Source organism: Salvelinus alpinus, chromosome 9, assembly GCF_045679555.1.
Source record: "Salvelinus alpinus chromosome 9, SLU_Salpinus.1, whole genome shotgun sequence".
Classification (NCBI taxonomy): Eukaryota; Metazoa; Chordata; class Actinopteri; order Salmoniformes; family Salmonidae; genus Salvelinus; species Salvelinus alpinus.
Genome location: NC_092094.1, coordinates 35,709,641 through 35,724,573, shown reverse-complemented (window position 1 = coordinate 35,724,573; position 14,933 = coordinate 35,709,641). Strand labels below are relative to the sequence as shown.

The following is a 14,933-nucleotide window of genomic DNA, read 5'->3' as shown; positions in this document are numbered from 1 at the left end:
TAAGTGAAAATGATTGTTAAACCTTATTGAAAATTGAAAGTCCTCTCGTTGCAACACATTTGTCTATATGCTACATAGGCTTTCTAAATCTATCGTGTGCTGTATGAAAGGTGTTATACAAATAAAGTTAGGACTATTATTAGTATTGTATTAGGCTGATTCAGGCATATTATCAGACAACTTAGCCTATGTTCAATCACAGTGTTGGGATGGTCAATTTTCTTACAATATAATCTTATTTCCGAACAGGCTACATCACGGTTTCTTTCAGTCAACTTAGGCAAATGCCTATTAGTAGACTATTTCTGACTGACAAGATGGTTGTTGATACTTCTGGTTATGATGATTATGAATACGTGTAGGCTTCACATTTGCAAATATATGATAAAATTGCTTTTCATAGAGTTACAGTAAAGGAAACCCAAGCACGAGGGATTTTAATCATTGATATATAAAATATAACATAGGCTATCCTATATGAGCGTTGAGACCTCTCTCTTAATTTAGAAAATCCCGAACTATGATGAGCTATTGTTTAACTTATTGGTTCATGATTCTAGGCTATAACAACATTCATGGACTGTATTGAAAATTGTTAAACTATATCATGATAGTATAGGTCTTAATTAAATGTTTCTGCCCCAAAAATAAAAACTCAAGGCACTTTAATTATAGGTATATCCTAATCTACAATTTGTACATAATATCACAAATGCCTGAGTGAATGGTGTTTCATTTGAAGACAAAGCATATCTATGAAGTATATAGCCTAAAGTGGCCCCTATGTGCTCCTATAAGTTTCTAGTCTGAGCATTTTTAGCTGGTACTTTCAAAATCACCAGGGTCTGTCAAAGTTGGGTCCTGTGAAAAATGTACACAGCTAAATGGAGCATATGCTGTCAATACAGCAGGCAGGATCTATTACAGTATCTGAGTGCCCCCTAGCGTATGTATCGTTTCTGCCTCAAATCAAGATTCAATTCGGAGGAGCCTTCCGACATGGAAACTGCCTGGGTCTCTCGTCTCTCACAGTGACCAAAGTAGCGTGCGCCCATTTCTAACTGATTAATGTTTAAGAAAATGTCTTCTTATTGACTTGGACTCATCGAGGTATGCGTGTTGGTCACCGTTTCGCCTTTTCATAAACATAGCCTGAGCTCCGTAGGCACAGGTATGTTTTGAATTTACATTGATTGATATAGGCTGATAATTGGTCTTGAGCGTAACACTTTCATTCTAAAGCAAACTGCATGGCCTAAATAATATCACTGTCTGCAATTTATTGTATTATTTTATTGTGGATTCTACTTGAACACTCCATTGGTGAGTATGAACATTTTGGCATATTTGTTTCATTAATGAAATGTTTGAATGTGAAAACATGCTTGGCATTAGGCAATTGTCTCGGTCGTAAATAAAACCACTATCAAAATGGATACATCAAAAAGCTGTTTAGTCATAAAACACATTTTGAGCATAAAACATCACAAAAACCTCATGAACCTTACCAGGCGCAGGCATAAAGATACAATAACGCATAACATGCTAATTATTGTCTAATTAAATGTTAATTGGAATACATATTGAGCAGAAACACATTATGTATACGCCTAAAGGCACCTATATGTGTTTCAAAATATATATTGTGAGATTATTGTAGACAATAATGTATAGGCTATTCTCACAAACGTACCAAATGCATAGGTCGATTCGTCCGCAGCGTGATGCATCTTCTGTCTTATCAGAATACACTAGTCTTCTCTTTCTTTTCGATATAATGTCGAGAATAGACGGGAAAGGTGTCCTTTCCACCAGATGGAATGAATCACAAAAATACTTGAGTTTATTTGAAGAACAATAAGCAAAAAACGTAAGACTGACAAAGGATTAATCACAGTCACTACATTTTTAAACGTATGTGCTGAACTTAAACCTTGTAATGTAAATGGTCTTGTCTTCATAACATAAGTAGCGGTTGTTATGGCTGTCTTTAAAAATGACAAAAGTAAAACAGCAAGAAAATGCTCCTGTGCGTCTTTCCTTTCTGTCCTACTGTAGGCTAGGCTATGGGTTAAAACGCGCCTGTATGCCGCTGCTTTTTGTGGGCTGGATGGGAGGGGTGAAGTCAGACTACATATAGTCAGACACCTGTCTGTTTGTATTGAAACTAGGGATGCTTTTATACATTATCGCTTAATTTATGTTAGAATCATGAATCAATTTGACAACAATATATTATGAATCGATGAGCTGACAGAAGTGGATAACCAAAACTTGTAAAATGTGATATAGCAAAATGGCAATTAAACACATATGTTGAAAGCTAAATTAATTAATTAAATGAAACATAAATAAATATCAGTTTTAGATGGCAGATGCGGTGACACAAAAACTATTATTATTAGGCTATAATTATTATTACAGCAATGATACCGGTAACAATTGCAATTATTGGTAGACCAATTATTGCTGTTTTAATATTATGACTATTACTATTTTGTTGTTGCGGCTGACAAAACACTAACTGTTGATATTGAACAGGGGAAGGAGAGGATTGCTTTCAAATAGGCGCATTTCAATTGACAGATATAGCTTCTCTGATAGTAGGTTCTCGTCCTCATATGTCTACAAATGTACTTCCATTAACACACAGAGAGAAAGACAGGGAGGGGAGGGGGAGAAAAGGGGGAAAGAGTGTGATGTGACATGACCTCTACAGACAGAGAGAGAGAGAGAGAAAGAGAGAGAGACTAGATGGTTGTAGATATGCAGTTTTTGATCCTAAAACGGTGAAGTTTACGTTTTGATATGGCCTTATTTGCCCTTCACGCATTCATATATAAACCGTTACTTTTGTAGATCAGCCGGGATAGGCCTATAGGCTCATGTCTGGACAACGAAAGTTGTAAAGAAATACAACTAGTGGGCCAACATTCTATGTGGTGTTTTGTGAGTTGAAAAGTAGGCTACTAAAATCTTTGTCCTATGCTTTTTCACATTCTCTGGTTAAATGTAGGCCCTATGTCTGTGAAGAATCAATGATAGAGTTACAAAAAGCATTTTCTTTCTCTGTGCTGGTGCACTTCTTGGGTAAAATGCTCTCCTCAAGACAGAATCTCAAGCATAGGGGCACAGGAAGCCACTATACGCAATAGCGCACCTACATCGATTAGGACGAGACTCGAGGATGACGCTGACTCGCCACACTAAATAGTTACTGATCACTCACAAATTGCAGGATCTTTAACGATTTGTCATGCTCATAGCACGGAAAAGCGGTAAATCACTTTATTATTGTTTGTAAAACAATGCGCGCACAGATGAGCGCAGTTCGATAGAGAGTGAATGGCCGAGTCAGTGGTTGAGATTCATGGTCGTCCTTTGAAAAAGCTTTCACTCGTGTTACAGGTTAAACTAACATATTAAACAACAGTACACCTTTTGTTCACTAAAACCAAGTGTAGTCAATGAATTGACGGACATTTTGAAAAATGTGTCGCCTACAACCCTACTTGTTGACGGAGCTGCACTCAAACACAAAAGTATATGCATTACCTCCTAACTTAACTATATTTTATAGAAAAGGGGAATCTATTCTGAATAATAATGTAGGCTTTAAGGAGTCGGCAATACTGGAATAGTGGGATCAGGCAGGGGCAGGTTAGCCTCCGTGCATTGGGGAGAGGCGGCAAGACAAGGATGAAAGTTCACTTTAATCTTATCTTTGCCTTCAGCAAGTCCTTCAGAGGGATACTGACCTGAAGGTCTCTGAGATCCCAGCCTGATTAACCCCTCCAGACCCGACTGGGTGCAAAGGTTAACCAGGCTAATCAAGTTGAAGAGGCTGATTGAATTAGATGACAAGGAGTCAAGGGGGAAACAACTGTCCTTCCCCAAAAAAGTCAGAGGCCAACCACTGGCAACACTTTAGTCTGTGTGAATCTCACTCTATAATTTATAGGCCTATCAGCAATCCATAAAGTTGAATAAACAAATGTCCAGTTGAATCTCCACAATAATTATGCTAGTGGTGAAGTATTTACTTGGAAGTTATTAATTAAAATGTATGCATAGTCATAGCTCTGTATTACAGAAACAAGTAATATTTTTTCGTAGATTGTGTAGTTCCTTATGTTCTCTTCACCTAATTTCTGAGCATACTATCTCCTAGTGTAATTTTTTATTTAACTACGCAAGTCAATTATGAACAAATTCATATTTACAATGTACTACCTACACCATCCAAATTGTACACCGCCCTATGGGACACCCAATCACAGCCAGTTGTGATACAGCCTGGATTTGAACCAGGGTATCTGTTGTGATGCCTCTAGCACTGAGATGCAGTGCTTTAGACCGCTGCACCACTCGGGAGCCCTGTGTTCTAATGTCATTTGTCCTGGGATCTTGTATTTTTCCCTCGGCCCTCATTTCCCTCCAACAGAATTGACATTGATTCAATGGCTCTCTTCAGTGAAGCAGTTTGACAGGTGGACAGACAGCCCTCACAAATGCTCTAATAATCTGTGACAGGATAGGAGCTCTAGTGGCCATGCCCTTTATTGGTCTTTCTTCCTGAGTGACATGTCAACAGTCCTTAAAAACAAACATGTACATTTCTCAACTTTCTCTTAAAAACATAGTCATGCAGTCTCACATATGATTCTAATCCCACTATGATAACGTTTATAATGGACCATTCAAGTGGGGACGTTATGTCAAATTCATGCTTCTCAGACTCATTTTCAGAATATTAACTTTGTAGATAAATTAGTACATGAAAACATGAAACATGAAGTCCTGACGCTTTTGCTATACGTAGAGTGCAGCATGAGAGCACATTGTTCTGTGAAGAACGGCTCTGCCTCCGTCTCCATAATTCCCAAAGCAGCAGAGTTGTCTTAATGCTGAAGGTAATGTTGTTGAACAAATTACAACATATTTGGGCATCAAGCCAGACTTCTTTGCGGATAAAAACATGATTTTATTTAATTTGGTTGTAACTGTATTATAGGCTTTTGAATAGTTACAAAGATTAGAGGAATTACTTTCAGGGATTCTTAGTGTGACTCATAATGCTATGCTACTTCAATTATTTATTGAAATGTTGCACTTATTTATTATGCATATTTGAGATACACAATCTACTTGCAGTGTCATTATATTTGTCCGGGTTTCTACCATTTGTAAATGTTTTTCTACATTAAGCATGATTACAAATTATCATTTTGATTACATTGATTATGAATATGTGTACTTTGTTAAGGCATCTTGTGTGCATAGCAATGTCATATATACACCAACATCTTAAACATGACTGATCTCATGAATTTAGCATTAAAGCAGTGTTTACTGCAGTTCATAAATAGTTTGTTGTTGAATATTCATTGTTTAATAGTCAGCAGATTATTTGTCCATCTTTAATAAAACAAATCAGATTAAAGTAAAACTTCTGTTGCTTTTAGGTGAAAGAGGAGATTGTGGGTTAAACACATGCCAAAATGGCAAAGAACTGGGCAAAATGACAGGTAAACAACATAGCAGGCTACATGGGCCCCTTGAAAGACAGCATTCGTCGACGTTGTAAGAAATCAGAACACGTAGTGGTTTAACATTACATTTGAGGAATGGTTAAATCTCATTTGGGGTAAGGAAGTGTAATTGAAAATAAAAATACAGTTGCAGTATATGTTATAATGAATGTGCAAAATGTCAACCACTTGGTGTGTTAACCATCAGCAGCACACACACACAGTTTCATCTTCGTATGTGATGTTTTGTAAAACACATTCTTATTCAATGAACAAGTACTGTATATCACTAATGATTGACTCTGAAGTCATAAATTATAGTGTTTAAAGGCCTGCTCAATAAGCTGTGTGTGTAGAGTACAGTGTATGGGGGGGCGGGGGGGGGGGGGGGGGGCGTTCTGGGTGTTTATGGAGTTCATTCAGCAGTGTAGACTACTCTCTTTGCTCTCTGTGTCTGTTTGCCCTGCGGGCCAATCTAAGAAGGCAGCAGTTTCAAGATAACTCACAGTGTTCGATTTGCCAATGATGGATTACCGTGTCAATTTAAACAGCAATAGATTCATTTGTTTCAATGATCTCTCTTTAGGTGGATTGCAAGGGTGCTTTCTCTCCCATCCACTACATTTCCTATAAATGTTGGCTATAGTTGAAATCATGATGATTATGATGTATATAGCCAGGAAAAGAGTTAACCTGTTCAAGTGTTGTTATGGTCTTTGGAAGCCAACAACCAGCTATGCTCTTTGTCCATGCTACGACCATGTTGCTATTACTATGTAATAATAATATCTGAATGTTTAATTCTCTGACCAAATGTAAGCATCACAGTTTTTGTTTCACCCAATGTACCCCCCCCCCCCCCCCCACCACCACCAGGCGTTAAAGGCTTCCAGCACTGCTGCACCATACAGTGGTGACCTCCAGTTGACAGATCTGCTCCTGGCTTTCCTGAGTGTCAGACTGCTGAGACATGGTAGGGATGTGGCCACCTATTGAAATGCGATGGTGAAGATTAAAAGGATTTGTCAGTGTTGGGAAAAGTGTGCTTTGGTGTACATTCACTTTATGCCAAAAGAGATTGATTACAGTCATTTTTTTATTTGAAGGCCCAATGTGGCCATTGACTAAACTTTTGACTAAACTAAACAAAATTCTGAAAATCATGTTAATTGATGAACGTCACTGAATGATTCTACATGACCTGGTGTAAATAGTGTACACTTGATGACCTTTTGCAAAACTATATCACAGATAATAGATTATGATGTAAAGATTTGTAAAAGCATTATAAATTGCTTTATTGCAGATCTTATGTTTCCATGTTTTAACAGAATGTATAGATTTACACCAATACTAATGAATAATAATATCTTTAAATTGTAAATCACAAATTTAAGACATTAATAAAATCTACAAAGCAACTTACTTCAGCTGTATTTGTCTCGTAATGTTGAATTGATTCACAATTATTCTCATTCTCATGTCTGTCGTGAAGGCCAGATGAAATTGGCGACATTAACAAACAATTAAAAATGGCTTCTTTTGTTATGACTTGCACAATTTATGTTTATCTTTAACATGAAACGATAGTGTAAAAATTCTTTAAAAAATTATTTGTACAAGCTTTCAATATATATTTATTACACAGCTGAAACTGAAATTTTTATAGCATACATTGCAAGGTTCTATTTGGAAGCAAATGTGAGCACATACAAAATATACAATGTTTTCCAAGCATTACCCCTCTCTCGCTGCCTTCACCGTCTGAGTCTGGACTTAATCATGGGCCATTGGACTAAACTCAAGTTATTAGGAAATATAAATATTTTCTGAAGTAATCAAAGAGTGAGGGAAGGAAAGAGATTGATTTGGCTTGTGGATTGTACTCTAATTGGAAGCATGTTGTTTTCTATTGAGGACCGCTTGGAGACATGGACTGAGGTTTGATTCGTCCTGTCCCTGGACAGTCTTTCAGCAGGTTGTAATTGTATATACCTGTCTGCCTTTTACCCTTTTCCTACCAAAATTCCACTCTAGTGAGTTATACCTAGTTTGATAGATTTGACCTTTCATAATCCTCTTAAGGATCGGACCCTTTTTTTCAATTTTCGCCTAAAATTACATACCCAAACCTAACTGCCTGTAGCTCAGGCCCTGAAGCAAGGATATGCATTGTCTTGGTACCATTTGAAAATAAACACTTGGAGGTTTGTGGAAATGTGAAAGGAATGTAGGAGAATATAACACATTAGATCTGGTAAAAGATAATACAAAGAAAAAACCAAAAGTTTTTTTGTATTTTTTTGTACCATGTATTTTTTTGTACCGTATTATTCCAGCCCAGTCCCAATTTAGATATTGGCCACTAGATGGCAGCAGTGTATGTGCAAAGTTTTGGACTGATCCAATGAACCATTGCATTTCTGTTCAAAATTTTGTGTCAGGACTGCCCAAATGTGCCTAATTTGTTTATTAATAACTTTTCATGTTCAAAACTGTGCACTCTCCTCAAACAATATCATGGTATTCTTTCACTGTAATAGCTACTATAAATTGGACAGTGCAGTTAGATTAACAAGAATTTAAGCTTTCTGCCAATGTCAGATATGTCTTTGTCCTGGGAAATGTTCTTGTTACTTACAACCTCATGCTAATCGCATTAGGCTATGTTAGCTCAACCGTCCCGCAAGGTGTAAGTTTTAAACTGTAGACTTCTTTCCAGAATCTGAAAATATTATAACAATACATTATTGTATCAATGGGCTTTTGAGGTAACTGGTCTTGCATGTAAATAAATCTAACATTTCAGTCATGACACTATAAAATGCTCCCTTTCACCTTTTGACACTTTCCTTACAGAAGAAGACCATCTTCCTGACTCACGATCCACCTCATTACAGAGGTCCCCCTCTGGCCTTCAGCTCATCAATTCAATTAATATGTTCATTTCAATAAAGCCAAAATGGAAAATTATCCATTTAAAAGTAAGGCACTTTCCATTGAAACAAGGGAAACCCCACTTTTTGTGGTTGAGCCATGAATCATCATACTGCATGTGTGGCGATTGCATTTAGAGAGTGATCAGAGACAGTACCAAAGACTGGAAACATCCCATACTCGGCACTATATTTAATGAGTGCTGAGTTGCAGTATTTACAACAGTGTCAAAAAGGCTCAGCTATGTTCAGGAAGCATGTGAAGTGTCTGCAATGAAAAAACATTGTCAAACAAGATTTGGGAACAATTACATAGACAGGTAGTGTAATGTTTATATGATCCCTCCAAACCAGAGCAGCTGCAGTAACCAGACCAGCAACATGACCATGCCCCATGTGACTACGTCTTTCATCTATTTGAGAGGCCAGTAGTTTGTTTATCTTACATCAGTTCTCACAATTGATCATGCCTACACTGTAAAACATTTCAACAATTGTATTTACATTGTGGCCAAACGTCTTGAACTTCAGATGAACAATTTGACATTGCTTGTTGTTGACTAGGGTAATCACTAGCTACCATGCCAGCAGCTTTGGCTATTATGTTTCATTGCTATTTTAGAAGTATCCACTGTAAGTTTCTCATTGCTAGCTATTTGAACTAACATTAAGGGTAGTCTGAGACATCCAACCTTTATGGGTGTGATGTGATATACTAAATACATTGGACATAAATGTGTATCATTTTGTATCCGGGACAAAACATTATTGTGACGGTATCAGCTATGCATGCCGGAGAACTTTCCGCAACACAGTTGTTGGCAAAAATGTGGGTTTAACACGTCATAAATATCACCTATAACAGTTGAAGTAGCAGAAATGTGGACAAAACTAGGATGAAGTTGAATATCTAAATCAATTACTGTACCAGGCATTGGATAGGTAATATATTGCAAGTAACTAAAGGTATGTAAAGGTAAAGCTACAAAATAACAATATTTTAAACTGTCTAGCTAACCATGAAACTCCCACACATCTTGTTCTAAATGGCAGCTCTATCAAGATAATCATCTGAATGAAACTGTTACACCACAACCTATCAGGCTTGTAATTATTCATTGAGACCCTTCAGGCTAAACCAAAGTAGTGAATGACCAGGAAGTAACCTTATTGTCTATACAACTCATCATATCAGGTCATGTACTGGCTAATGCCTCAGGTCATATGCTTTTCTTGTTGTAACATTTGTTAACGTTAGCACCGCTGAACACATGAGTAGCAGCAGATTGCATAGCTTTTGTCCAAGCCATTTCCTTATTGTGCAAGAAATAATCCTGTATTCAATTTATGTCTGAGGAGGCTTTTTAAAACATATTTTCACAAGATCAGTAGACTGTTCAAGAGTGTTAACTAATACCACCACTTGGCCCTCTATGGTCTAGACTTTCCTTCACGGATGAAACATTAGCAGAGCTCACTGCTGAGAAGGGTGTGGCTGTGGCTATATCCCTGGGAGAAGGGCACAGCTCCTGACAGAAAGGTAATGCTGTTGATACCCTCATGTCTAGGTCTCAGCACTACCAGACCATGGACCTCTTGCTCCCCATTTATCCCTCTGTCAATTTGCAGATCATGCAAAATCAAACACAAACTGCTGTGAGAAATGTCTCAATATATTTAATCCCTGACTGAAATTACAAGTCAGGTTGGTTTCTCTCATGAAATCTTACTCTACATAATGAACACAGTGGAAGTCAGCATTCTCACCATAGGTAAACATCCCAATGACCTTATTATACATTTTGACTTTGTCAGCTTCCTTTTTTAATGAACTTAGTGTCAATGACTAATGTAAACTAAGGGCATGAATAGGAATATCAACAGTACACAAATAGGATTCATTACAGGATTTGGGTCACACTGCTCATAGACTTAGGGCTCTATTCAATCCGCATCGCAGAAGTTCAGCTTTACAGCGTCAATTCAATTTAAAGGCAATGTTCCCGCCTCAGCGGAGACTGCATTCACTGTAAACACTGCATCAATCAGAAATTACCTTTACATTTCTATTGCGGAATCTGTAGCGCTTCAGCTTTACATATTCAATAGAGCCCTTAGGCTGTTACTTGTTCAAAATGTACAAATCAGGTCACGCTTGAAAAATGTCTTTAAACAAAGAGAAATGCTGAACTTTGTCAAGCACCATGTGTAGGCTACAATACCCATTCTTACATAGCAGTTGTATTCTGCAATTGCGTAAATTATGTTGACCTGTAGATGAAAAAACTTTGTACAGAATTCCTGTGCAATGAGTCATCTTCTCTCATGTAATTGTTTCCATATTAGACCCCACTCACCCCTTCTTGCAAACACATCCCTCCCAAAGGAATACTTGTGTTGTGATTTGTTTACAATCACTCTATCCAATTCCACCTGCTGACAAGAGGTACCTCAGGGTACAGTGTTGTTACCCTTACTATTTGCTTATCCACAGCATAACTCAGACACATTCTGGATATGAACAAATATCAGGTGTTTTCCTTATATACAGCTAGAGTTACAGACTGATCACTAGAAATAGACAGCGATTTCAGATTCTGAAAATGTCCCGAGAACAATTATATATGCCTTCCTCTGTGCTCACCAAAAAAATGAAAAACGATTGCCCAGCACTAGAAATGAACTCTCGATGCTCAGAGCTGGAGCTCAATTGCAGTTCACACAGATAACCACAAAACACAGATGGCGATTTCCGGAAGTTTAAAAAAAGTTCAGAGAATACGGATTATACCTGATGGTAATAGCGCATCATTTTAAATGATTTGGTTTTAAGCCTCCCCAAACCATAGCCCTGACCATAACCACTCGGTATTAATACCTAAACTTAACCCTTTGAGTTGTTTCTGTTTCAACCCTGTAACCACGCAGAATTAATGCGTCAAAAATAGATGTTGTTCATACATATTACGTTGAATTTCAAAGGGAAACTATGAGATCTTGTTGAGAGTTAGGTCTATATCTGGAGGGGATCATCTTATTTGTGGTTTCACTGAGTCATTCCTCTTTGTTGTAATGGCTAAGGTTTTGGATTGACAATCTCAGAGACCCAGGTTCAAGTCCCAGTAGGGCTACCACTGAATTAGCTATAATGTTGTCAGAAGTGGGTTGGCACTGCTGGGAGACCCATTGGTACGGGAGCAAGAAACTTGTGCAAATTAACACCTACCGACTTTGTTAATTGTTGTACAAGATCTACCAACTTCGTCGGTTGTTGTACAATACAACACCTACCAACTTCGCCAATTGTTGTTTGCAATATTTTCCACATAATTGTAGAAACCACTCAGCACCTAGGAACAGGACAGCTATTATAATAAAACTGTTATGTTTTGTTTGTGAGTCCTGTAACAAAAAATTATTCCAGGCCTCAGCATTACTTACACAAGGCTGTTAAAAAGGTCTTTGTCACTTTGGCACACTGCACCTACACAGTATTTGCCAGCAGCACCACCATCATCATAGGATCTACTTTCTTTCTTTCTGTTTCTTCAAGTTTGCATTGGGAATTGACTGTGCTGGTCATGAGCTTGTGTCAGCCAATGCAGGACAAAGCCCCCATAAACTATAACACCACTTCCTGTACGGCTAAAGGTGAAATAGTAGCATAAACTATCAGACACTTCATTATAATATCGGTTTACATATCCAGGACACTAAAAAGTAGGGGCCATTTCATCAAGCTAATTGCCTGTTGGTAAGAGGGAGCAAACTTTTCCACCATCAGTCTATTATGGAGCCTGTTTCTTAATCACAAATAGAGCCTTTGTATCCCAGAGGAACTTGCATTCTAATGTATAATTGAACCAAAGACCAAAGCTATCAATCTTTCACAGACACTTTAGTTATTTTTTTCCTCCTTGGTGTAATTGTGGTGACATACAGTAACAACAAACAACACTGTGAAAAGGCTGCTTCCACAGATCTGTGGAAAGGATGGTATTCCTTGTTTGTTATGTACAGTGCTTGCATTGTAGAGTGGAACCAGATACCCTATCAATAATAAAGATCAAGGTGTCCAGACCTCTATATGACCAACTTTAAACTTTAAAAGGACAGGAACTTTGGCCTTTGGAATCCAAGAGCAGCAATCACTCATCTAAGGATCTCTAAAGGAGAGAGAATGTTCTCTGTTGCATGGTCAATATTAAGTAATGGCGCTGTAATACATGTGGTACCGCAAAAAAAAAATATATATGTGATCAGGATTTTGGAGAAGCTTTACTATTCTGGTGTGCAGACCAGTGTCTGATGACATGAAAATGGCTGAGTTGACAACGTAGACCAACAAGACCTGTAACTGCCCCCAGGGATTATTAAAGTCTCCATCAGGGTGCAGGAGGGCCTTGGTCACATTCCTCACTGCAGTGTCACCGCCCCTGCACAACGCCTATGGTCCCCTTGATGCCTTTAATGATGAGTCTTGTCGTTAATGAGTTAATGCAAAAACTCTCAATGTCATCGGTAAAGATAAGAGAGAAGAAAGCAGAGCATTGTACACATAATGACAGGCTCCCCGCCTGCCTCTGAGATGTCACGGGTCAGCCATGTTAAGAATGTGTGTGCCCAATCATCTAGTGATCTTTATCTAGCTAGCCTGCAGCTAAGCAAGACATGGGCCCAATCAGGGGTGCTGATGAATGAACAATGAGGCCCTTGAATTGTTCTGCCTGCCACATGACTGCTTCTATACTAACACATGATGACATTAACAATCAATATACCGATTACTGAACTTATGGAGGATCTCTTCAAGCCATCGTTTGTGCTACAAGTGTTTTGTACTCATGTACGTAATGCAGATATGCTCTATTTGACCTGATCCACATGATCTTTCCAGGATCCAAACAACGAGTAACCAAACTCTGTTTAATTTGCTGGTTGGCCACAGATATTGCTATACAGACTGCTGTTTGAAAATCATCTGGAAAAGCATGATTTTCACTACATAAGGCCATTGCAGAGCTCACTCTGTAGTTTATATTTCCTCTCTGGCCCTAACAGTTGTTTGTTTTTGTTTTGGAGGACTGAGGGAGCCTCTTTTTGGAGGACCGATGGAGTATCTTTGCAGGTGCAAATTCAAAGAAGTGCAACAGGTGAAAAGATTGGCATCGAGCAACGTTTATGTTCTGGTTTTGTATCAGTAGTGATTGTGTTTGTTGCGCAACCACAGGGGAAACTATAGAGTTCTCCTTAGATGGGTCCTGGTGAATGATGGTGTACAAAATGACAAATTAGGATCTTAGATGGCTTTTCGTGGCGTAATGAGATGGAATTTAAAAGGTTAAGGGGATGAATTTCAGCTGTCACAGACATCATAAAACCTGACAAATTGTATTATAACAGTCAGTGAAATCCACACTGCACTGCCGTTTTCTTCTCTTCAAGCACTCGCTGACATAGACTGTCTCAGATTCAGGTCTCCAACTCCAGCCAGGCTCAGACAAAGGGCCCCTGCCAGTCCAGTGGCATTTGTCTCGTTCAACATTATCTGAAATCAAATGCTCTATTCTACTCCCACGATTCCTCATGGAACGGTCAGCCCAGCCCTAATGTGGGAATGTCTGTAATCCTCACAAAAGGACACTGACATTTATACCCAGCAGAAATGAATTATAAAAGACAAGGCCAGGATTCCTCCAGCGGCTTTGTGCAGGGTACACAAGACTGAGGGCGGATAGATAATGACTCTTTATTGTAGGGTCACTACTGCAGGTACCTCTTGATGACAAAAAGGCAGATCCAGTCACATGGACAGCTGCGAGACAGGTGACCCAGCATGTTAACACAAATAGGGAATGAGTATTAAGGGAGAAATATATTCAATGAAGCCCGAGGGACTGATCCACAAGACCTGGTGCCATCAAGACGTTGCCAAGATAGACACATCGTAATCCTAGTGAGAGGGAATAGGCCTAATTGTTGCATTTGTCATAAGGAAAAGAAAGTGAATACATTACAACAAAAGGACCCCCCCCAAAAATCTGCCTTGGATATTCCATGTCATAGACTTCCTCTTGGCCATTGCCTACGGGCTCCTGAGTGGCGCAGTGGTCAAAGGCACTGCATCTCAGTGCTAGAGGCGTCATTACAGACCCTGGTTCGATTCAAGGCTGTATCACAACCGGTAGTGATTGGGAGTCCCATAGGGCGGCGCACAATTGGCTCAGCATCGTCTGGGTTAGGGTTTGGTTAGATTAAACAAAAAAATGATGTTGGTGTAAGTGTATTTCGTAGCACTAGAAATAGTTAGGATATTCAGACTGTTATCTAACACCTTGTCACAGGGCCAGCCGTTTACCCCATGAGATAATAGGCTTCAGTAAATCCTATAACATGAGATTAGGCCCTTTGACCTCACTGACGAGAAAATGACATTAGCTAATGTCTGAACACTACACAACCTCTG

The 14,933-nt window shown here is 38.6% G+C and overlaps 1 long non-coding RNA gene across 1 annotated transcript; it reads left to right on the top strand.

The window, feature by feature from the left end:
• Positions 1-543: 543 nt before the first annotated feature.
• On the top strand, positions 544-6,956 carry LOC139584712 (uncharacterized). Its single transcript, XR_011676814.1, has 2 exons — positions 544-1,171; positions 6,408-6,956. It is a non-coding gene; the product is annotated as an uncharacterized lncRNA (long non-coding RNA).
• Positions 6,957-14,933: the final 7,977 nt, after the last annotated feature.